This window comes from Electrona antarctica, assembly GCF_951216825.1.
Source record: "Electrona antarctica genome assembly, chromosome: 2".
Classification (NCBI taxonomy): Eukaryota; Metazoa; Chordata; class Actinopteri; order Myctophiformes; family Myctophidae; genus Electrona; species Electrona antarctica.
The window spans coordinates 31,724,378-31,748,080 of NC_136807.1; the positions used below are offsets into that span (position 1 = coordinate 31,724,378).

Sequence of the window (23,703 nt, forward strand, 5' to 3'; positions counted from 1 at the left end):
ACTTTGCTGGTTGTCTGTTGACATGGCAACTTGACTCTGCTGTTGCTGTTGTAGATTTGAGTCTGAGAATGGACATATAAGGCAAAACAATTGTTACTCAATTGGGGGTTAGAAAGCACAGATTGTTGCAGTATTTGTAATTGCTATAATGCCATGCTGTAATGAATGTTTAAATTTGTGTTTTCCTAATTTATAAAACATCACTTAAACCTACAGGTGCTGGGGGTATCAAGAGACCTTCCATTCTTGGTAAGCTCAGGCCTGGTCCTTAACGAAGAAGGAACTACGGTGAGGAAAATAAAAATAAATTACCACATTTCACTGATCTGGCTTGTATTTCACTACTAAACTGAGAACACCGTCCATAATATCAATTAAAGGCCCAATGAAAGGCCCATGTGCTTGAGGTTAAACTTTGAGTGACATCACTTACCCTTGGACTTAATCATTTGTTTTTTTGGAGGGGGTGGAGGGGGGGGAAGGGGTGGCAAACAATCTGATTTCCTTTTTTTGATGGCCGGTGAGTTCATTTTTCTAATGGGGATGGCCGGTGAGTCGGTGTCTGAGTTGGTGTCAGCTTCTGACATAGCCAACCACCCAGGCTTTCTTCTTACTCTACAAGAACAATAACATTAAGAAGGTTGGTTCCCTTGAATTACAGACTAGATGGTGTTAGAAAATATGTATATTTGCTTCTTTTGAGAGGGAGAGAGAGAGATGCTGTAAAGTGCAAATTTAGAACGTACCTAGGTTTATTTTTAGCCTGAGCATCGGATTTTTCAATACGTTATCCAGTACATCTGAAAGACATTACAAAAGATTTCTGTTACAATTGCATGTTGTTGGTTTAGAGCCGTGCAGCTGCCATTTTAACATCAAGAGTTGATTCTTAGGGTTAATGACAGTGATGCTTCATTGATCAGTTCTCACAATGAGTTTGTTGATTGAATTTGTTTATTGATAGCATGCATGTTTCTTTTTGTATTTTCAGATTACCTGATTTGTAGAGGACACGACGGATGACATATTTTGCCCACCCTTTGTCTGCCTGTGGGGTCTCCCTGGTTTTGATGCTTCTGATGAGCTCTTGTTTCTTGCAATATGGCGGCCACCATGCCCAATTCTCATCCATCCAAGCCTCCGCCACTGGACCAATTGAGCCATCTTCAAACTCTACCAACAGGTACATCTTGTATCTGGAGGAAACCAATTTTTAAAAAACCTGTACATAGACCCCACCCCACCCCACCCCCCTAAAAGGACTAAAGAAGGGGCCTTTCAATTGTGTGCAAAAGGGGTATTGACACAAATCTGTCCTCGAAGGGTACCAGAAACACCTTATGGTCTATGGCCTCAAGTTTGCACATCTCGGTGTTGTCAGAACCATGGCCTACCACACTAATGCCAAATGTGTCTGATGGAAGGGGGTACTGGAAAAATGAACCGTGATTGGCTAGCTTCTTAAAAACAATATATGGTTCACCCCTGCAGGAAACTATGTTGAGGGCTTTTGCTGTAGAGCCCTGAATGGAAACAAAGCAGTTTGCCCTGTCCAACTTCAATGTGAAGCGCCCCATTTTTACCTCACGGTACTGTGTGACCTCTGATCCATCAAAGGACTGCGGCACAGGACCAGAGCGGTGTAGTTTTTTCAAAGTTATTGTGGGAGTTTTTGCCCTGGGTGCCATCAGAGGGGTCTCTGATAAGCGCTTTACAATTTGGCTAACTGGGTGCTGTGGCTTTCTCACCAGTTTCTTCAGCTTTTGCAAAAAGTTTTCAAATTTGAAGGCACTGAAATCGTCCAATAGTCCATGCTTCCTGACATCCTCTGCCAGGTGAACAACATTATGCACGTTGTAGGACATAAACTTTTTCCCATACAGCTCCCCAAAATGTTGGACAAAGGAAACCAGAAGTCCATTGGCATAATCCAAATAGTCCTCTGTGAGTCCTGGATGGGAAAGAATATAGATCCCTACAGAAAGCAACAAAACATTGTGATAAATCACTTCGTTTAAAATGTCTTTCAAAATGATTGGGCCCGTGTACAACAGAAACTGCCTAAATTCTGTCGCTTTCCAGCGTTCCAAGTCTCTGAGGGCTCTTGGTTTTCGAGCAAACTCCAGGGGGACATAACTGCACACTTCAATGAGCCTTTGAGACAACGTGGTGATGTTGTGAGAGGACAGCCTACAGTTAAGTGGACCCTTGAGCCACAGCATCAGGAGTCTGCGCATCACCCCAAGGCAAATAAGATGCATGTAGTCCAAGGGAAATCCTGACACCATTCCAAGGGATGTCCTTTGGAGGGGTGAAGTACCAAGATGGTGCTCCTCATTGGTGAACTCATTGAAGTCCTCATCGGTCCTCAAAGGAGCACCGGTATCAGGAAATACCACTCTATTGTCTGTGTATATGCCCTCCTGTGTGCACTTCCCACAGCCAAAATATCCAGTGTGCCCTTTAATGCACTTGACAAAAGCACATGCTGGAGCATCACACACAACTGAAGAGAGTTTCAATGTCAGTTCCAGGCCTTCAAAGGCAAAACCGTTCTCTAAATGCAGTAATTCAGTGATAAAGTCCTCAAAGTACTCCTCGAGCGATGTCGGCTTTGCAGAGCCACAGAACAATCCTAAAAGCACAGGGTCACAGTTAAAGTTCTTGACATGTCCGAGAATGGGCCACAATTGAGTCCTCAAGCTTTTAAAGAGTGGTAAGCAATCAATGTTCACTTGCAGGTTTACACACATATTTTGCTCTAGCTGAGCTTTGTTTACTTGCAGGATTCCTTTAATGGCATTCAACACCCCAAAGTTGTGGTATTGCCCACCGGCTTTGTCAACCACAGCCACAGAGCGCACAGTACCTAATAATGTCCTGGCATCTTTTGGAAGAGATGGGTGATGCACTGCAAGTAGCTTTAACAAATCATTTAGAGCAGTATGTGTGACACTGTGATCTGCTGCCCAAGTTGCTAAGCTGCTTTGCAACGGCTCAAAATCATCTCCATCAGAGGACTGTTGGGGAAATGTCTCATAGGCATCAACAAAATCATCAATGTTCAGCTCATCTGGCACTTCTACACAATCCATGTACTGATGATCACTGTCGGCAATACTCTGGTCCTCGTAATAATCCACCTGTGGATCAGTGGCACTTATCTCAGAGTCCTCAACCAGTGAACAGTTGTCACTGCTTTCTTCCCCCACTGACCGAGTGGCTGCACTTCTCTCATATAAACTGTGAGTGGTGGTAGCTCTGTCATACCTTTGTATAATGGACCTATGACCAAGAACAATAAAGTATTAAATCTGGACTAGTATTCAGTTAGGTTCGGCTCTGGGAGCATAAAAGAGTAAAATGATTGAGATGAGACCACACCAGTATGTAGCATGTAATAAAGAACGGCCGGCTTGTATTATAGAAAATAGTAAATAAATTGAATGGTACCAAAAACACACATACAGACATAGACAACAGTAAACAACAATAATGAGCTCAGATAGTGCGTAACTTGTAGTCACCTCTTGACGTCAGTGATTAGATCACTATTATCTTTCAAATTAAACCCTTTAAATATTTTGGGTGAAGTACCCTTTAATTTATGCTACAGGTCCTATGGGTTTGAACCTATGGGTTTTAATCTAGTTTTATGATCTACTGGTTTTTATCCTCGGGTGCACCCTGGTAAGTATCTTTTTAGTTAGTATCCTTTTAACTATAGATATCTTTTTAATTGTAAATATCCTTTTAACTGTATGGTAAGTATTTATATTAATGAACTATGGATCCATGAATTCTTAATCCCAATACAGAATGAAATTACAATTACCTTCAAATCAATTTACATTACACATCAATTCGATACAGTGTCAATACAGTCAATGAACCCAATGTAAACCACAAATGGATGAATGTGAGAGTGAGTTCAATGACAGTCCAACCACACTGCGGGGTGTAGTAGTGTGGTGTACTGAATGTTGTGCAGTGTTCACTGTTTAGTGTTCAAGTTCTGTGATTGTGCTCAGTTCTGTTCTACCACACTGATAGAACACACAGACTTGATGCAGAGTATGTCTCCAAGGAAAATCAAAGATGGTCTTCGCATGCAATCCTCCTGGGTTAGTCGCTCGCCATCCTTGGTAGACCTAAACTCTGGCCTCATCCAAAAAACCTGACCTATGGTATGCAAATAAAGTGCTCTCAATCACCAGGAATGGTGATGCTGCAGCTACCCCCAGCACACAGTCACACACAGCAATGTTTAGAAGAAACTAATTCTCAGCCCTCAGGGATCTATGAGTTGATGGGCAAGGTGTGTGTGCTGTCTTATCTAGCTTTTAAGCTTATTTATTGTTCTAATTATTGATCTGTTTGGGCTCTGTGCCTCTCTCTCTCTGTCATGGGGGACTTCTTCAGTTCAGTGCAGCTTCTGTGTGAGACTGGGGAGCAGAGAAGGGCGGGGCAAGCAGTTGAGGTGTGTCGTCTGATTGGGTGAAATTCACCTGTCAGTCTCCATGGCCTTGGCTGACTATTTGTCAGCAGCATGACAGGGGGAAATCAAGTTAGGTAGACTTGCTCCATTTCTTCATTAGTAACCAGTTTCCATGACCTGGGTTACAATTGACTGGCTGAGGCTTCGTACACACCTTTCGGACACACAGATCTGTCCGACCGACCACTGATTAAATTTTTATGATTTGATGCCTCCATGTCCCACAATGCTTTGCGCGATTTGGGCGGTGCTACGACACGCGGAAATAGATGCACATATGTTCAGTGTAGTTTTCTTGACTGCAGCAGCAGCTAGCAGTAGTTTGTCGAGGCCGTTTTTCACACTCAAAGTTCACTTAGAAGGTCCGGACCAAGGACCAAATATTTGCATTTTGATTTTGGTCCGTTTGGTGTTCACACTGGACTTTGTAAAGCGTACCAAATATGTAAACAAATGACACGTGGACATGTTAAGCGAACCAAATAGTGAAAAAAAGAAAAGAGGTCATTTTGCTACGGAGGGAAAAATAACATGAGGGGGTGCGGGAAATCACTGTACAATTTTTGGGCGCAAACTTCAGTCACACAGAGAGAAGAGAACAGCAACATGAATCATGATTGCAGCAACAACTTGAAATTGCATGAATTCTTAATAAGTATTTTATTAGCCAAATAAGACAACAGATGAACAGAGGAGCAGGTGTTTGAACAATAATGTGCTTGCTGCTGGTGCATACAATTCACCGGAGACGTATAGCCTACAACAAAATATCCCCGAATCCCGATAAAAAGGACTTTTCTTCCATGTGTGCACCTTAACCTGATTCGATATAGGCCTATGTTATTTCTGCGCATCAAATCGACGGGCATTTCCATGTCATCTTATGGTTTAAATTTGAAGCCGTGCTGGTCAGTTAAGCTTCAAGTCAGAACAGCTCCGCTGCAGTTGAGTTGACCTATATCACGTCTTTTGCTATAGTGATGTAATCAATTAATCATTTAGGACCACCTGTGTAGCTTATTTAACATTTGCTCCATTGGCTCTTTATGCGTGCGGCCTTGCGCTAGAGCGAGACAGGATGATTTTAAATATTTCTCTGTCTGCGTCTCTCCCATAGAGCTATAAAATATATCGGGTCTCTCCCCCCACATGTGCGCGCGTCATAACTTTGCGTGGTGGCGGTGGCGCATGCTTAAAATAAACAGATCTACAAGCTTACATCGTGTACCAGACTGTAAGTACCATTCGTGTCGATAACTTGTACATCTGTTATATTTGCGCATGTGAACCTCGTACGCTGCCATTACATTTCTACTCTAGGCTACTCATAGACATATTAGCCTGGTTAATAAACCAGACCGAATCAGCCGTTGGCAAAAAAAAGTTGCCTACCAGCGGATTACGGTCTGGCGAGGCTCAGTAGCACGCCTCTTTCCTACAGCAGAGAACAGGTCGGACCAATCGGGCCACGGTATGCAATATAGGCGGGCTTTGGTACAGTGACGTTCAATGCTTGAGACCTTTGACTGACAGTAGCTCTGACCAATTGCGTCAAAGAGAAAATGTTCCCCGGGAAATGAAATCCAAGTGGAGCCAGCCCAGACTGATATACCGCGACAGTGTTGTGTGATATTAGTCTGGCTTATTAGCCAGGCTATAGACATATATGCGTCTACTATTAAAATCAATAGTGATCCCCGTAAAAAAGACATGCTTTTAGAACTAATTATTAATGCAGCCTCACAACTGCCGAGGCCCGACGGCTATTTTGGCTATCGTCCTGTATTTCTGTATATAGAATAGAACCAGTACCAGACTGGACTCACTCACTGGAGACAGCCGTGCGCAACTTGGACTCTCCAAGTTACGCACGGCCGTAGCCAAAAGAAGACATACAAACAAGCGATATAATAGTCTGTGTCACGTAACTCAGAAGACTACAGCCTAAACCCCACCCAGTGCTGTCAAGAACGGAAGTTCTCTCCTATTAGTTGGCGGTTAAAAACCACCCTTCTGTCCGATCTGAAGTCCCACCCTGTTCGTTGGCTGTTTTGACTACAAGGTGTCCGATGTGTTTGTTGTGCCCTCCGCCCCCACATTGGACAGGTTTGTCCGATCAAACGACGTGACTCCCATTGAAAATGAATTGGAGCAGCAATCAAATAGCAATCAGGCATCGCACACGGACCAAACATTTGTTCTTTAGGTGTGTACGCAGCCTGAGGGTGCTTCTCTCCTCTAAACTAATTGACTCCAAATGTCTGTCAACCATTTCTTTGGATTTACGCCTCAGAGTCCAATAGGATGGTCCACTACTGTATGCCATACTAAACAAAAGATTGACACAAATACACAGCTGATAACTTATTCTGAAATATTTACTTTCTGCATTTTATGGTATTAACTATGTAAGGAGGAGTTAACACTGAATTGAACATGACTACTTACTTGATGGCTTCAACTGCAAATGGATGACCTAAAAATAACAAATTGGATAGAATTAGATGGGCTTTTTCATTATTATGTATGATTTATTTTCTATTTTCCAATATCAAAATGTATTAATGATTTTTCTTGTCGCTATTGTATTAAAAAATAATTCTTACACATACACTATAACAACATTTTAAGTGTGTGTGGTGTAACTTGACACGGATGTATTTAATCTTAATTTCTCTTGATTGTGTTTTATGGATTGTTTTCTCTGCCCTAGCTTCATAATATTTTCTATGTAATTGTTGTTTGCTTGTATTTTAAATTTTGCAGTTTTTAAAATGTCCTGTTTTGTGTGTACTGTTTGTTTTGTAAAACACTTTGTAACGCCGTTTTGAAAGGTGCTATATAAATAAAGGTTTATTATAATATGTTATTAGTGTCACCCAAACGTATTCATTTGTATCCAACCTGTATAAGTGGAGATAATTAAAAAAATGTGCAAAGCAATGTCGTTTTATCATGAACTGCAGTGTGCGTTCCTCCAGTTTGCCTGTAGATGGCGCATGCCTGTAACTTAAGTTGGTTTACAGCAGGAAAACAAGTCCCTGACGTAACTTCCTGTTCTTGATTCAGAATGTGAAAAGTCGTCTGATCTGCATCGTAACATTTTCATTGTGAGTAATATATAATGCACAAATTATGTGCATTAATCATTATGTGACAATGATTAATTGTGTATGTATGCGTGGTGGGTCTGTTTTGTATAACATGCATTGCCTTTGCAGTTCCATCAGAGCCGACATGATGGATTTGGGGAGCGAAGACCCGGACATATTATGGTCAAACTCCACAGTACTGCAGTGTTCAACCATGGTTCGATGTTACCATCGGTGAGTAGTTTGAAAAAACATTTCTGATGATGCATGTGAAAGTAATGGGTTTTTACTTTGGATATAGATTACATTACGATAAATCCTCTGCTCTATGCTTAAGTAAACTTGATGCTGCTGTAGGCCTACATTTATGCGACTTAAATAACTGCATGTCGCTAGCCCTGAAACATGACTGTCATACGAGCGTCATGTGAACCATGGCTAGCATGTCGCATACACTGAATAGCTAAGCCTACGGTACATGCGACATACTGTCTCATTAATTATAGTAGCCATGACACTCGTACTAAACGAGTCATGTTGCTTGACTATAAGCATAGTAACCAATACTAGTACGTGTACACGTAAAGCTTATTCTGCTTAATGTAGCATTAGCTATTAAAGCCGGGGCCTTTAAAAGCCAAAAATGGCCAATGTTAACCATAGCCCACTTAAAGTCACCTCCCAATGTATAAATGAATGAACCATTGTAAAGCGCTTTGAGCACTTGGAAAAGCGCTATAAAAATGCAATTCATTAAAGTGAAGAATAACTAACGTAACGCAATTAGAAAATATATTATTTCGTGCGCGTCAAGGCCTTTTAAACATTAGTCATGTTTGGCTAGCTAGCTCGCTAAATGAATTGGTTAAGGAGACCGCCGAGCGAATAATATAATTAACACTAAAACCCTAGAATTTCTAACGTCATCTCTTGAAATATTATTTGTTATGCTCGTCACATACAATATATTCTTGAGGATACATTTCATTGCCTAGGTTCTTGTTAAACAAATGATACTGTAATTAATGCCTGCCTTGGCTGGGCTACAAATATTAGTCCAGAGGCTTAGTGCACTTTTTTAGGAGAATAGTGCACTTGCGGATAAAAGCGCCAAATTTTGTATGAGGCTTCTTTACGTCATGCTAAATGATTTTAGCCTAGGAGCCCTTGTCAAATATCTATTTTAAATATCAAATTGCAAGACTATCAATATCAATGAAATATGTGAAATATGTGAAAATCCGCCTAGTATTTTTCAGACTATATACATCATAAAATGATCAGATTACTTCCAAATGTGATAAAGTTGACTTATTTTGACATTATTAAAGTCACAGAACATGAAATATCATCAATAACACCTTTATTGCAATGAAGAATACAAATTAATATGCATCATAGTGCGAAACATGTTATAGAGCTGTGCACATTCTGCCTAGCTGTCACAATTGCATTTGCAAAGTGGGGAACAGTCCAAATTTGCATTGCTGCATTTGCAGGTATACATCACCTTTACAGGTGCATCTGATCAGCTCTCTGCAAGCTCTGGAAACCTTTGGAATGGTCAGTCAAACTAGCACCCATGACCCTTCTTCCTTGGCTCACCCATAGTTTTGTGGAGAAGGAATCATTTGATGGCTTTGTGTGCTGGTGGCCCAGATGCCTGCTTGGTAGACTGCCCGTTTCACATGTGAGTGCACCCTGGGTGGGAGGTAATTTCTCTATCGTTCGATTTTGTTCACAGAAGAGTTATTTTCTTTTTTCGTTGATGGAGCTCAAAGGACTGGATTTGTCGTACAAAATTACTGTCAGTCTTTCAAGCTCCCGGAAGTGCTGGCAGTCAACATCTAGTTGCTGGAAGGGATGCTTTGCCAGATTGACGAATGTTTCTGTCGCAGCATCATAGGCTTGCCAGGTCCGCCAAGCTGACTTCTTACCCTTTCCATTAATAGCCGGGGAGCGGGAATAGAGATGAACCTGTGATGTCATGAAATACTTTTTATTTGTGTTTTTTCTATTCACTTGGTCATTAAGGTCCACAGAATGAGAGGTCTGCTCTGACCAAATTAATAGAAAAAAATGTTATGTTATGACATCATAGGTCCTCTCAGATTTTGGGTGACTGGCTCCCCGGCTATTAAGGCATATGTTGTGTCACAACCGGAATATGCATGAAACATAGGCAGGGCTCGAGATTTGGGTTCCCCTAGGCTTTTGCAGTCTACCAAGCGGGCATCTGGGCCACCAGCACACAAAGCCTGCACCAAGTGATTCCTTCTCCACAGAACTATGGGTGGGTTAAGGAAGAAGGGTCATGGGTGCCAGTTTGGCTGACCATTACAGGTTTACATGCACCTGTAAAGGTGACTGTAGTGTAGTACCTGAAAATGCAGTAATGCAAATTTGGACTGTTCCCCACAGCTAGGCAGAAAGCACAGCTCTATAACATGTTTCACACTATGATGCATATCCTTGTACTATAATGGAAAGGGGGAGCTCAGTGTTGAGAAGACTGTAGCAACAATGTTCCACCTCTACAAAAGGGAAGCAACTCGCCAAATCAACATCATGGTCGACGGTGCCCGGCTACAGTCCCAGTAATCACCGACATACCTTGGAGTGAAGCTCGACAGAACACTGTCCTTTAAACAACACCTGGATAGTGTTAAGGGAAAGACCACCGCCCGTGCCGCACTGATACGGTATCTAGCTGGCACCACGTGGGGAGTCACCACAAAGACATTGCGCATCTCCACCGAGGCCCTAGTTTTCCCTGCCACTGAATACTGTGCCTCAGCCTGGAGCCGTAGCCCCCATATCCAAAAGCTGGACATGGTCTCTGGATGCCTACGAGCCACGCCAACCAACCAACTGCCAGTCCTTGCTGGAATCGCCCCAGCAGAGGTCAGGCGAGAAGCAGCCACACTGGCCCTCACTCGGAAGGCACAGTTGAGCAAATCTCACCTCCTCCACAAGGTCGTCACGGAGACACCACAGCGTACGTGTCTCAAGTCCCGGCGGCCCTTTGCCACACAGGCCCAGGAACTGCTCGGCACAACACCAGCCGACACCTCCAAGGCTTCCTGGGTGAAGGCAAGATGGAGAGACCAGTGGAAGGCAGCAGATCCTTCCAGGCTTCACTACTACATCGAGGATCTCACAGATGCTCCTGGCCAGCGCCTCCCCCGCAGGGAGTGGACAACCCTCAACCGCCTGAGGACGGGTGTGGGACGCTTTGGTGCATCCATGCAGAAGTGGGATGTCACAGAAAGTGCCCACTGCGAATGTGGGGATCCATTACAGACTGTGGAACACGTGCTGACCAGCTGCCCCACATACCGGCCACCAAATGGTGATCAAGGCTTAATTGACCTAGACAATGACACACTGGACTGGTTTGCTGCAATGGAGCTGAAGGTCTAAGGACATATACGACAGAAGAAGCACAAAAAAATCTACATGCCACAGGAATCCATCTGCACTACATTGCCTCCGCTCACCTGTCATATGTATTGTACAAATATTGCTTTTGTGTGCCATACTGTTATTGTGCAACATTTTGCTGTGACGCAAATTATATCACAATTTCCACATTCACCGACCCCTCCCTTTTTCACTTCACTTCACACACGCACACACACACACACATGCACACGCACACACACGCACACAGCAGCACGGTATGGTATACAGTACAGTATGGTACGGTACGGTAACGTACAGTCTGGTACAGTACAGTACAGTACAGTACGGTACAGTGCGGTACAGTCTGGTACAGTACAGTGCAGTATGGTACAGTACAGTGCAGTATTGTACAGTACGGTACAGTATGGTACAGTACAGTACGCTACAGTATGGTTCAGTATCGCACCCAAAATGTAGTCTGACTGAACAAGTGGGCACCCTGCACAAGTGGCCACCCGGACAACTGGCCACCTGGATGGTGTGGCGCGAGACCGTCCGATGGCCGGTCGAGTTCTAGTTCATTTGTATGTATTCTTCATTGCAATAAAGGTGTTATTGATGATATTTCATGTTCTGTGACTTTAATAATGTCAAAATAAGTCAACTTTATCACATTTGGAAATAATCTGATCATTTTATGATGTATATAGTCTGAAAAATACTAGGCGGATTTTCACATATTTCATTGATAATAATAGTCTTGCAATTTGATATTTAAAATAGATATTTGACAAGGGCTCCTAGGCTAAAATTCAATAACTGACCCTAACGAACCATCATGCAAAAAATTACGCTTTTATCCGCAATTGCACTATCCTTTCACTAAGCCTCCGGACTATATGTAGTAGCGGTACTTACCAAACTAAACACACAAACAAACACAAACAAACAACTATAAACGTTGTCAACCGAATAACAGCAACTGAAATGCAATAACTAATTATATAATAACCTAATGTTATACATTAAAAATAAACTGTTGACTTACGACGCTTAACAGCTGGACTTTGGCATTTAAATGGCTAAGCTGCCAGCTGGTTTTTGAGGCTGGTTTAATGTTCCCGCTCTTTTTTCCTCTTTGCTGTAAACTGTGACGTTTCTGTGGGTTAGGTACACACAGCAATATAGTAATATATAAATATAGAATTAATTACTGTAATAAATACAATATAGTTAATTAATATTTTAGTGTGTGTGTGTGTGTGTGTATATATATATATATATATATATATATATATATATAAATACAAAAATGTATTAATTACAGTCTTATTCTATAACTCTGGGTACACATACTGACTTCTTAAATTATATTTATTTACATGCCATACATTTAATATTACTTGTAATATTTAATAGATAAAATATATATTTAAATTTATGTAATGTCTCAAATCATGAAGTGACCCCTGGTGCCCTGAAAATGGAATAATGGAAAGTAGTAGAGGGTATATTTGTCTGTTTTAAAACCTCAAAAGCAGCAGTTCTTACTCGACCACAGCAGATTGTGGGAATTTGCTAAGTAATCATATAATTCACCCAGATTTTATTCATTTGATGTTATATTTGCTATTTATCTTCAATTGCAGATGGGACAAAATCATCCAAGGATCCAGGGTTTCCTTGCTGCTCCAGATAAAGAAGGAATTATTGGGCAAAAGTACGAGCTGAAGCTAGCCTCAAGTAGGAGACCGCAGGTGTGGTGTGAAGGTAATTAATTTAAAATGTGTGTCTGTGAAATTAAAATGTTGTATTAGTAACAGGCCATGTATTAATAAGAGGCTATTTTGTTTTCATGGCACTATATATTTGAAGTTGTTGGAACATTACATTATTGTGAAGTACCTCAACCTTGCACCTTGCCTAAACTGCATACATTATTGTAATTTGACTATTATTTTGTAGCTCATATGTACAGTAGCACATCAACGTATGTAATTCGTTTTTATTTAACCATCATTGAACCAGACACATTTCATCCATTTTTTTTTGCTGTTTAGTATTCTCAATTTACTCTTCTGCCCTCATTACTGATTCATCCACCCACCACCCTTCCTCTAGAGTACAGCCAGCTGCCACCATCTAGGGACTCTGGAGACGGCCCAGTGAGCGCGACGGGAGACTGTCCGTGTCGGGAGGGTACAGCAGGCCGATGCCGTGACGAGTGGTCACACGGGCGGGCGTCTTCACCAAGCGCATCCCTTGGCCTTCAAGCTGTGGGACGAAAGATTGGTGAGAGTAGACGGCCATCCGCAACGCCCGTCTGGAACAGAGAGGAAGCTGAGGCAGGTCCAGGATCTTCTGGCTGCCAGTCTGCGACCGGATACACCAGCTGATCGGACAGAGCATCAATGACCTCGGGTGATAACAGGACTATAATAGCATGAATGGAATTATGACAGAGGTGATGGTTAGTTTACTACTTAAGTCATTCTTTTCCTTTTACAGGATTGCCCAAAAGGTAGATTGCGATCTACCAGTAGATCACAAAGTCTGTGCAGGTAGATATCATGACATGCCCCTAAAGAATATTTAATTGAAATGCACAGGACATGCCCCTAAAGAAAATGTAATTTAACTGCACAAACATCGGTAGCATTACAAATAAAATAAAACCCTACCTAACCCCCTCTATTTCCCATTCCAAGTGCATTTGTCTTATATGTAATGCCATTGGCGCTATTCCAAAGCCCTCAGGTACTATACAACTATTTTCAGCATAATAATTATTTCGGTGGGTAGATCTTGACATTTTGAAAGTAGCTCTCAAGTCAAAAAAGTGTGGGTTGAACATGGTATGATCAAGTCAACAAGATGGCCCCTTGGTAGGTATGGGCTGAAGCTTATTCTGCCCTTATTTCTTCAATGAAAGAAGTAATTCACTGATTACATATCCTCATTATTGCAAACCTTGTGGTCACTAAATTATTACACTGGATCCAATTCCAGGAGAAGAGCGTATGCTAAATGCCTAAATTGTATAAAGAACAGTCAATGCATCACTTTATTCACTATCAATCTGACAATGCACCAGATTGCACCATTTCCTTGCACCATTTCCTTCTACAGTGGAATGGTTGCATAATTATACTGTGGTTTAAGGGTCCTCCTAACTGTATGCTGTCCTCTTATATCACCAGGTTGTCTCAAAGGCCTGGAGTCCCCCTGGAGTTTTCTCGAAGGCCAAGGAATGGTGTCAGGATTCACCTTGGACTACTCATTTCAAGGACCATGTTGACCTGAAACTGATACCGTAACATTGTTTATTTTAATGTTGTCAGTGCAAAATGTGTAACTCCATTCATGATTCTGTCATATTTCAGATAAACATTTACTTTGAACAAATCTTTGAAGTCCATTTGTGGTTACAGAAAGTACAGCGTCACAACACTTGTGTATTTAAGTTAACACCATGATCAATTGACAACCAGGGCACAACGTATAAAAGAAGACTCTCTTAACCGTTCACAAATTGGAACTTGTGTTTTCATTTAGTACACAGCCGTACACACATACCATTACAGCACAAACTGTAAACTGTAGAAATGGAACACCATATGAATGATAATCTCCTTTTGTAAATTGATTTGAGAAGTGTGCAGTTGACAGTGTAAAGAAGTCAGTCTAATGCAGATAAGGTAGTGCAAATTATGCCAAATTTTCGATTTGTGGAAAACTACGATACCTGCAACCTTTAAGGCCAGCAGGATAACTGGAAAAAACTGTCAGTTTCTTTCCTGTACACTCAGTCCCTTAACTGGTCTGACAGAACGTAAAAAAATGAAATGGCTGTACTCTAGGGTGGACTTGAACTCAACTGTTCCAGTGAAAATACAACACATCAATGAACCTGAAAAAGGGTTATCGTTGTGTACAACATCCTTCTCAAACTTCCCCATGAACAGATTTGTGCAATTGCTGACCCCAGGAAGACATGGGTACCATCAAGTCACATACCCCTCAGCTATGGATTTGGGGATTGCCCTGCCATCAACACATAAAGTTTAACAAACCAAATATGGTCTCGTATTAGGACCAATAATGTCCTAGCATGGCAGAGTTCATGAATATGATTTACTTTTCTTGGAGGTAAAGTATGGAATCACATGGTATTAAAACAAAAGGTTATGAAATGGCAAGAGATGAAGTGAACAAACAAAATATTTTATTCACAGGAAAGAATGTAATGGTGAGGAAATATTGGGCAAGTTACAACTGATCAAATAACATCACATTGTGGGAAAAACAGGCCATTACAGAGTCAGACAGGTTAAGTTATTGCACTTTTTTTCCAATAGGGGCGGGTGAAGTGTGGGCTGCCCCATGGGAGGTTAGGTGTAGGGTGAGGGTTTGAGATAGGTTGTAGGACTAATGCCTGGTCTAACCAATGACACGGTCTAAACTAAGTACTGCACCCGGTTTACACACGTTTTGCTCTAGTGGAGCGTATTCCTTTAACCCATTTAGACCTGAGGACGATTCTACAAATGCCTTCTAAATCATGACAGTTTTCTGAAAAACCCATGTTTGTCAGTCATTCTCAAACATTTTCATGTCAAGGACCCCCAAAAATACATGTAATAAAATATGTTGTTCCAGTGACCACCCAGAAGCAAAGATGAGTAAAAAATGCTTGCTCTGAAAGAATATATTCAAAGATTTGTGCCACATTTCACATTTTCATGATTTTTCAAAAATAGACCTAGTAGCGCGGAACTTGGTGCCACACTATGAGCTTGTATATCTGCCATTTTACAATAGCTAAAGTATAACACAATGCTTAAAACACCAAAAGGGGTTCCCGCCCAAAATGGGTTCCATTGATGGCAGAGGCCGAATCTGGGAATGCCAGATTCAGCATTTTAAATAGTTGTCATCTATTGCTATACATGTAGCGACATATGTGGTTTTCTGAAAACCTTCAAATTTGTATTAAAAAAATCACACCCGTGTGAACTGAGTGGTGTAAGGTCTGTCTGACGTAATGAAATCACACCCGGGTGTGATTTCATTACCTGGCTTTGTTTGTGCAGAAAAAATGAGCATGGTTGCTATGTTCACCCGGGTGTGATTTCATTACATCATTACAACAGGGTGAACATAGCAACCATGCTCATTTTTTCTGCACAAAAAAGCCAGTTGTAGGAGTGGTTTACACCACTCAAAAATAAAGATTGTTGATTATGACACAGGGGGTGCAGCCAGCATTGAAAACATATAGGTTACACCAGGTCTAAATGGGTTAACAAAATCATTTAAAGCAGTATGCATGGGACACTTGACAAAAAGGACTCTAAAAGGTTCCATTTTGTGGGTTTTATTATCTGAACCTGGGTCATGTTAAGAGGGACGGCAGAGGTATTCATATTGCGCCGCTATATGTGAAATTCTTGGACCAGTGCAAGACAGAAAAACGCCTAAGCCGAGAATGTTTTCATTAATCAAGAACGAAAGTCGTTCAAGGCGATCAGATACCGTTGTAGTTACAACCATAAACGATGCAGACTCGTGATCCGGCGGCCTTACACCCATGACCCCCTGCCCCTGGGAGTGCCCAGTAAACCGAAGTCTTTGAAAAGTACATGCTGCTGCATCACACACACCACTAAAGAAAGTTTCAATGGCAGCGCCAGGCCTTCAAATGCAAAACCGTTGTAGTTACAACCATAAACGATGCAGACTCGTGGAGAACACGTACAATAAATTATCTATATATGTACACACATGAAGCCACTTGCCTATCTCTGGGTGGACCTGCAAGTTTGCACATCTGTGATATCAGAAACCTACCACACTATGGCCAAATGTGTCTGATGGCAGTGGGTATTGGAAAAATCACACCCATGTGAAGCGAGTGGTGGGGGGGGTGGAGTTCCAGACCCACAGGAACGCACCCAGGGTGCGCCGCGTCCGAAACGGTTGAGAAATGACAGAGTTACCGTGTGGGGGTCCCTCTGCTGTACTGTACTGTCACACCCATATATACAGTTAATATGTGCGTGTGTTAGGTTGCGCACAGGTGGTGAAAAACAACCATGCTGTTTTCGTGCTCAGACGCACCCACCCAGCCAGCCAGGCACCCACACACATAGTCCCGTGATTGCCTACAAACTCTACCAACAGATACATCTTGTATATGGAGGAAACCAATTCTAAAAACAACCCGCACCCACCCCCAGTCCCACCCCCCTAAAAAGGACTAAAGAAGGGGCCTTTCAATTGTGTGCAAAAGGGGTATTGAGACAAGGGTACCAGAAACACCTTATGGTCTTGGTCTATAGCCTCAAGTTTGCACATCTCTGCACTGAAATAGTCTAATAGTCCATGCTTCCTGACATCCTCTGCCAGGTGAACATTATGCACATGTAGGTCTGTAGGACATAAACTTTTTCCCATACAACTGGCATATTCTAAATAGTCCTGTGAGTCCTGGATGTGAAAGAATAAAAAAAAAAAAGATATTATATTATATTAATATTATATTATAATTATATTATATATATATATATATATATAGAAAGCAACAACATATTGTGAGAAATCCATTTAGACCTGGTACTACGTTGTTTTACCTTTAATGGCAGCTGCGCCCTCTGTGTCACATACACCTGTGTCTCATATAGAATCGTTACTGGGAAAAGTAATATTACAGTAATATGTTACTAGTAATATAGTAACTAGTTACAAAATTCTAAAAAGAAAAAAGAAAAGTGTAATTGAGGGGGGCCGTGGAGGAAAATGTTATTCACAGGGGTGCCCTGAATCAAAAGGGTTGAGAACCACTGCATTACAGACCATTTATATTATAAGCAAGATCGTTGCTAACAAGCGAACTAACCAGGGAATGTACCCGGTGAAGCCGTGTGTGTGTTGGTGGGGCATCAGTGCCTCCTGGTGGTGAGACGATCGGAAGACAGCCATTCCTGGATCACTTTTGTCTTGTCAGGGCGAATACGTCGATCAAGTAGACCTCATTCGCCTCAACAGGGATTCCTAGATGCAAGAAATGTGGCAAATCACTGACAAACCACTTTTGTAGAGCTGTGTAGTCCATACTGCTGTGTTTAACTCATTGACTACCAAATGTTAGGTAAGATTTAAGAGTAAATGTTTGTGTGAAAAGGTTGCATTTAAGACAGTACTGGCAGTTTCTTTCTTGCACCTACACTAACCAAAATTAAAAGAATGAGCGTTGCTCATGAAAATACACATTCAGAAGAGTTCAGAAGTACAAAGACATGGGCACGGTCACTGTTCCTCAACCCACCTCGATGTTGCCACACTCCAGAGCCAGACTAAAGTCTTCTCGTCCATGACAAAGGGCAGCGCCACCTCAGGGTAGCCCTTCTTCTGCAGTATGCTGTGATGGACTGGCCCACCAGCTTGGCGTTAGGCCTCATGTGGAGCACCTGGACGGGTGAGCGGTAAGGAGACATGGTCAAAAAAATTCCATGTCCCGTTATACACATATAATCACAGAGACACAAAAGATGAAGTACATAGGGTTTAAGTGGTTATTTGGTTAGGATGTGGGTGTTTAACCAAATTATGTGCGACTGGGAAGATTTTGGAAATTATAAAGTGAGCTATGAATAAATACTCTTTGCACACTGGCAGTGATGACACAATAAACGTTACACGACAAAATGAAATCTGAAAATGCAGAGATAAAGAGACATATTGACACACAGGCACACAAAGACAAACACAGAACCGACACCTACCTCCGTAGCTGCATGACAGCCGTGTCCTTGCTTGAAGTCGACGTAGTACAACATGTTACCGTGCTTGCGTGCCAGCTTAAACACCAGCATGCCACTGTCATGACCTGGACAGCACGGACAGACGAGTTAATGCAGTGACAACGAATCGGAAACAAAATGTGTTGCTTAATAACAGTCAATCATAGGCGGCGGGTGTGTAAGGCTAGGGAAGGCTTAGCCTTCCCAAAAATGTTGCTGGGTATTTTTTTAATATATATAATATATGTGCGCAGCATTATATAGAAGGCTATTGTGTGTGCGTGTGTTGTCGCTGCCCCCTGGTGATCGCTGATCGGGTCATATGATTGGCTACTTGGTAGCCTTTCTATTCTTTCTTGGTAGCCTTTCTTTTCTCTTCCTTCCAGTCGCTTTGTAGCAAACAGACTAGTAGCGCGCGCTGGTTTGTTTTGGAAAACAGCAAAACGCAAAATGGATATAGCCTACGCCCTACGGTCTTTTTCAAGGCAAAGATAAAGTAATTCAGAACTAAGAAGAAGCTGTGAGTCCGAGTCGGCTCGGCTGTCAGCACTCAGCAGCACCACCAGTGACCGCACGGTTCACAGTTCACACCACTGCAGCAACACTGACACGTTCAGCGGAGTGGCTGCTGTCTCTGTGCCGTCTGTGAAGAGCCATGCGCCGGGAGGGGCAGCAACACCGCCGGGTAATCTCCACACTGACTCGAAACTTAAGAATACCCATATCGGCCAAAATATCCCAAAACAATGCCCGGGGAACTTTAATTAAAAGCTAGATGCAGTGTCTATAATTGGGTCAAGGGTGTTGCTTTCGTGAGCAATGGTGTACGAGATTGGTAATAAATTGGTCAAAGTAACTAATTTTTAGACCATCTGGGGGAAATAAATAAATAAATTTGCGCGGCCTCGCTCCGCTCGGCCGCGAGAGTTGCCCCCCCCCCCCACGCAATTCTAGCCTACCCAAAGGTAAAATCCACCCGCCGCCTATGCAGTCCATAGAATGTATCTGCAAGTATCTGACCAGAATCTGCTGTACTAAATCGTACACGCTTGATTCAAAGTTATGTCACCACCATTGTTTGTTGAGGAACTGCAATTTTGACACTACATTCAGCCCTCTGTGGTTTGCTATCGTACAATGTATCAATTGGTATGTAATTGGTATGCCGTTTACCAGTAGCAAACAGGTTGAGGTTGGGATGGGCGCAGAGGACCCAGAACCAGTCCTCTTGGACATGTCCCACACCCTGACGAGTTGCACAGAATGAGCTCCTGGCGCGGGTGGAAGACGGCACAGGCCACGGCACATGTCGAGTTTGCCTTGGACTCTGGATGCAGACAATGAGAGAGAGAGATGATTGAACAAAGCGAAGAATGGAGAGATGGGACATCTCACCAACCTTATGTCTAACCAATGTGATAGACCCACATATTATTATACCAGGAGGCAACTGCTTGGCTTAAGAACTTTGTACTTGCTATTGCTAAATAAAAAAATAAATAATTAACCCATGTATTGGGCCAGCAAATTAAACACTACATTTAATAAATAAATAAAATGTTCTGAAAATCTGCCCTAAAAAGGGATGGAGGTTAATGTTTTTTAAGTGCTATATTGAAATCCGATTTGTAAGCACAGTAAAGAACTAGAAAGGTCGCAATTTTAAAAAATTGCAAAGTGTGGTTGCCGCAGTGGCTCACATATGCCCCTCCCACTGATATTGCCAGCCAATTACAATGTTGCGTCACCCCTGCGATCATGCGTAAGTCATTTGGAGGGGATTTATCCCCCAAAAATCATGTTTTCGCGACAAACGGTTAAATTTCTCGCATTTGCGGCGCCCCCTATGGATGAAAATTGAATTGCTTTTGGTACTTGGTTGATTTAACCACCCGCGACATGTGATTCAAATTTGGGATGGATCGGACATTTCGTTCGGGATTTTAGGCATTTTTTGTAAAATAGGCCCATCCCACTAACTTCGGAAGCCGATTACGGCCGAACGATACGCACTATCAAAATTCCGCCTGTGGTGTCTTCATCGGAAAGGTCCAGAGATTATGTGTACAATTTGGACAAAATCTGTAGGAGTAGGAGCAAAAAGTGTGTTTTGGAGAAAATTCAAAATGGCGGAAAATCTATCATGACGCAAATGGGCGTGGCGTCATGACTCAAGGAAATCAGGGAAAAAATAATTTTGATTTTACAACCTACGGTTCAAGAGTTATAAGCCAAAATGTAAAGTGGGCTGTTATAGCGCCACCATGAGGCCGACCGATAACATTATAAGTTGATTAATTTTAGTAATTATTATGAACCTACCCTCCAAGTTTTGTAACTATAGTGCTTACAGTCTCTGAGGAAAAAATACTTGAATGTGACAAAATGCGAAAAATCGCATTTTCCCATTCATGTCAATGGGGAAATTCTATTCACTAATAAATTCATATCAATTAAACTATACAACATTTCTCTTAAAAAAATACAAGCACATCCTTCCCGATGAAGCCGGTCAATTTGACATATGGGTCAAGTGCATACAGTTAAAACTGTGGGAGGAGTAGCGTTTCAAAAAAAAGGTTACTCCAGTAAAAGAAAGAAAGAAACTAGAAAGCAGTTCCTGTAGAAACTGCGTGGGCTCGCTAAAAACGCAATGTATAAAGTTATAGCTGTGTCTGTGGGACCACCCACCAAGTCTGAACACTGGAAAAAAGTACAAAAAGTTAAAAAGTATAAAATTTAAAAAATAATAATAATATAAGCATAAATAACTGCATAAAGCGGAACATGTTGAAGTTTGAACTACATTTCTAGCATAAAGTATGTGGAAGTAGTATGATGCCCAAAAAGTTGCAGAATAAAGTAAGTAAAGTTATAACTGTGTCTACTAATGATTTGTAATGTATGAATAATGCTTTACACTGTATTCTTGATTCATTAAGAAAGGGTAAAAAAAAATTGAGCATAAATATAAAAGCATTAATGAGCTTAACAGAAATTGTATTACATAGCATACTTTTACATGTAATAAAGGGTCAAATGGCATATAGGCCTATCTATAAAAGCACAATGATTATTGATAACGGTCTAAGATTGTAGAGACACCGGATGTAGAAAATGAATGGAAAGAACAGATAAGTGCCATTCTCAAATAAAACAATGTCCAAACGAACACCGGATGTAGAAATTGACTATCTCTTGTCCCTTCCTAACATTTGAGTCTAGTTTTATGGTTGATTTTTTTTCTTTTTTTTCCTGGGAGATTTTTTGATTGTCCTAGGGAGAAAGAGCACAATCCTCACATGTCCTCTGTTAGCTCAGTTAGCTAGTGTGCTGGTCCAGTGAGCCGATTGTCTGTGGTACGATTCCCACATTTTCCCAAAAGTATACAGGGAGTGAGTGGGCAAGTGGGTTTTTTTGGTCCCTCCCACCTGGGCAACAATTTGGCTAGTCAAAAGTACCCTTTTTAATTGCTTATTGTAGCCCTTCGGGCATACATTATGTGAATCCTTGCAGTGTCTTTTGTAGAAAAAAAGGTTCTGACTGGGTGATACAGGCTGGGTGTGGAGAGGAGTGTCGCTTTGGCCTAGGCGAGCCTTTGTAAAAGTAGTTTTGGATTCTACAGGCCACTGATCACCACCTCCCACCTCATATAGGTGAGGGCATATATGAAAAAAAGGCACCTTACCCTAAAAAAATTGCAACAGAAGGTTTCTCAACTGTTTTGTGTAGTATTAGGTGTCCTTAATAACATACTAAAAGTTTACCAAAGTTTGACCATGCGAAAGGTGTTATTTTAGCATAATATGCATAATATGCCCATAACATCCTATATAAGGCAAAAAAGTCCAAATTTCATCATTCTTTAAGTAGCATGTGACATATGAAACTAGGGTGATTTCATGATGCTGAATCCATTCCAAGCATTAGTTTTGCAAAAAAACACTCATTGGGCTAAAAACGGCCAATGCCGTCATCACAAATTGATGATGCCAGCACATTTGGGCAAGTGGGCATGGCCGTTTTAAGCCCAATGAGTGTTTTTTTGCAAAACTAATGCTTGGAATGGATTCAGAATCATGCAAACACCCTAGTTTCATATGTCACATGTTACTTAAAGAATGATGAAATTTGGACTTTTTTGCCTTATATAGGATGTTATGGGCATATTATGCATATTATGCTAAAATAACACCTTTCGCATGGTCAAACTTTGGTAAACTTTTAGTATGTTATTAAGGACACCTAATACTACACAAAACAGTTGAGAAACCTTCTGTTGCAATTTATTTAGGGTCAAACCATAATTGCACCTGTCTAATAGTAACTATTAAATATAAAGAGGGGACAGTGCTCAGTGGCCAGAGCCCTGGCCCCGTGTGCCAGAGGTTGTTGGTTCAAGTCTAGCTTATTCCAGAAGGAGGCAGGGAGTGAATGTTTTTTTTTTGTCCCCTTGGAGACCGTATAAGCGCCATATTTACGAGACTTGGGGGGGAGGTTCATAATAATTATGAAAATGTATTGAAAAGGAATTACATCAGTCGGCCTCATGGTGGCGCTATAACAGCCCACTTTACAATTGTCCCTATAACTCTTGAACCGTAAGTTGTAAAATCAAAATAAAATTTTCCATGGATTCTTTGGGTCATGACACATCTCCGCATATAGGCCATGCAAATTGGCACCTCGGAAGAATTTCCACCAAATTTAAATTTTCTTCAAAACACACTTTTTGCTCTTCCACCTAGAGATTTTGTCCAAATCTCACACAAATTGGCACCAATGAACTCTGGACCTATCCCATTAAAACACCACAGACCAAATTATGATAGTTCGTACTGTTCGGCCATAATCGTCCAACCAAAGTTAGTAGGAGGGGCCTATTTTACAAACATTGCCGCAAATC

The 23,703-nt window shown here is 41.6% G+C and overlaps 2 long non-coding RNA genes across 2 annotated transcripts; one reads left to right on the forward strand and one right to left on the reverse strand.

The window, feature by feature from the left end:
- The first annotated feature begins 7,726 nt into the window (after positions 1-7,726).
- On the forward strand, positions 7,727-14,400 carry LOC306942117. Its single transcript, XR_013792241.1, has 4 exons — positions 7,727-7,824; positions 12,645-12,765; positions 13,117-13,416; positions 14,196-14,400. It is a non-coding gene; the product is annotated as an uncharacterized lncRNA (long non-coding RNA).
- A 3,519-nt stretch (positions 14,401-17,919) lies between these two features.
- On the reverse strand, positions 17,920-18,884 carry LOC306939836. Its single transcript, XR_013791935.1, has 3 exons — positions 18,780-18,884; positions 18,323-18,464; positions 17,920-18,048 (listed from the first exon to the last, which is right to left on the reverse strand). It is a non-coding gene; the product is annotated as an uncharacterized lncRNA (long non-coding RNA).
- Positions 18,885-23,703: the final 4,819 nt, after the last annotated feature.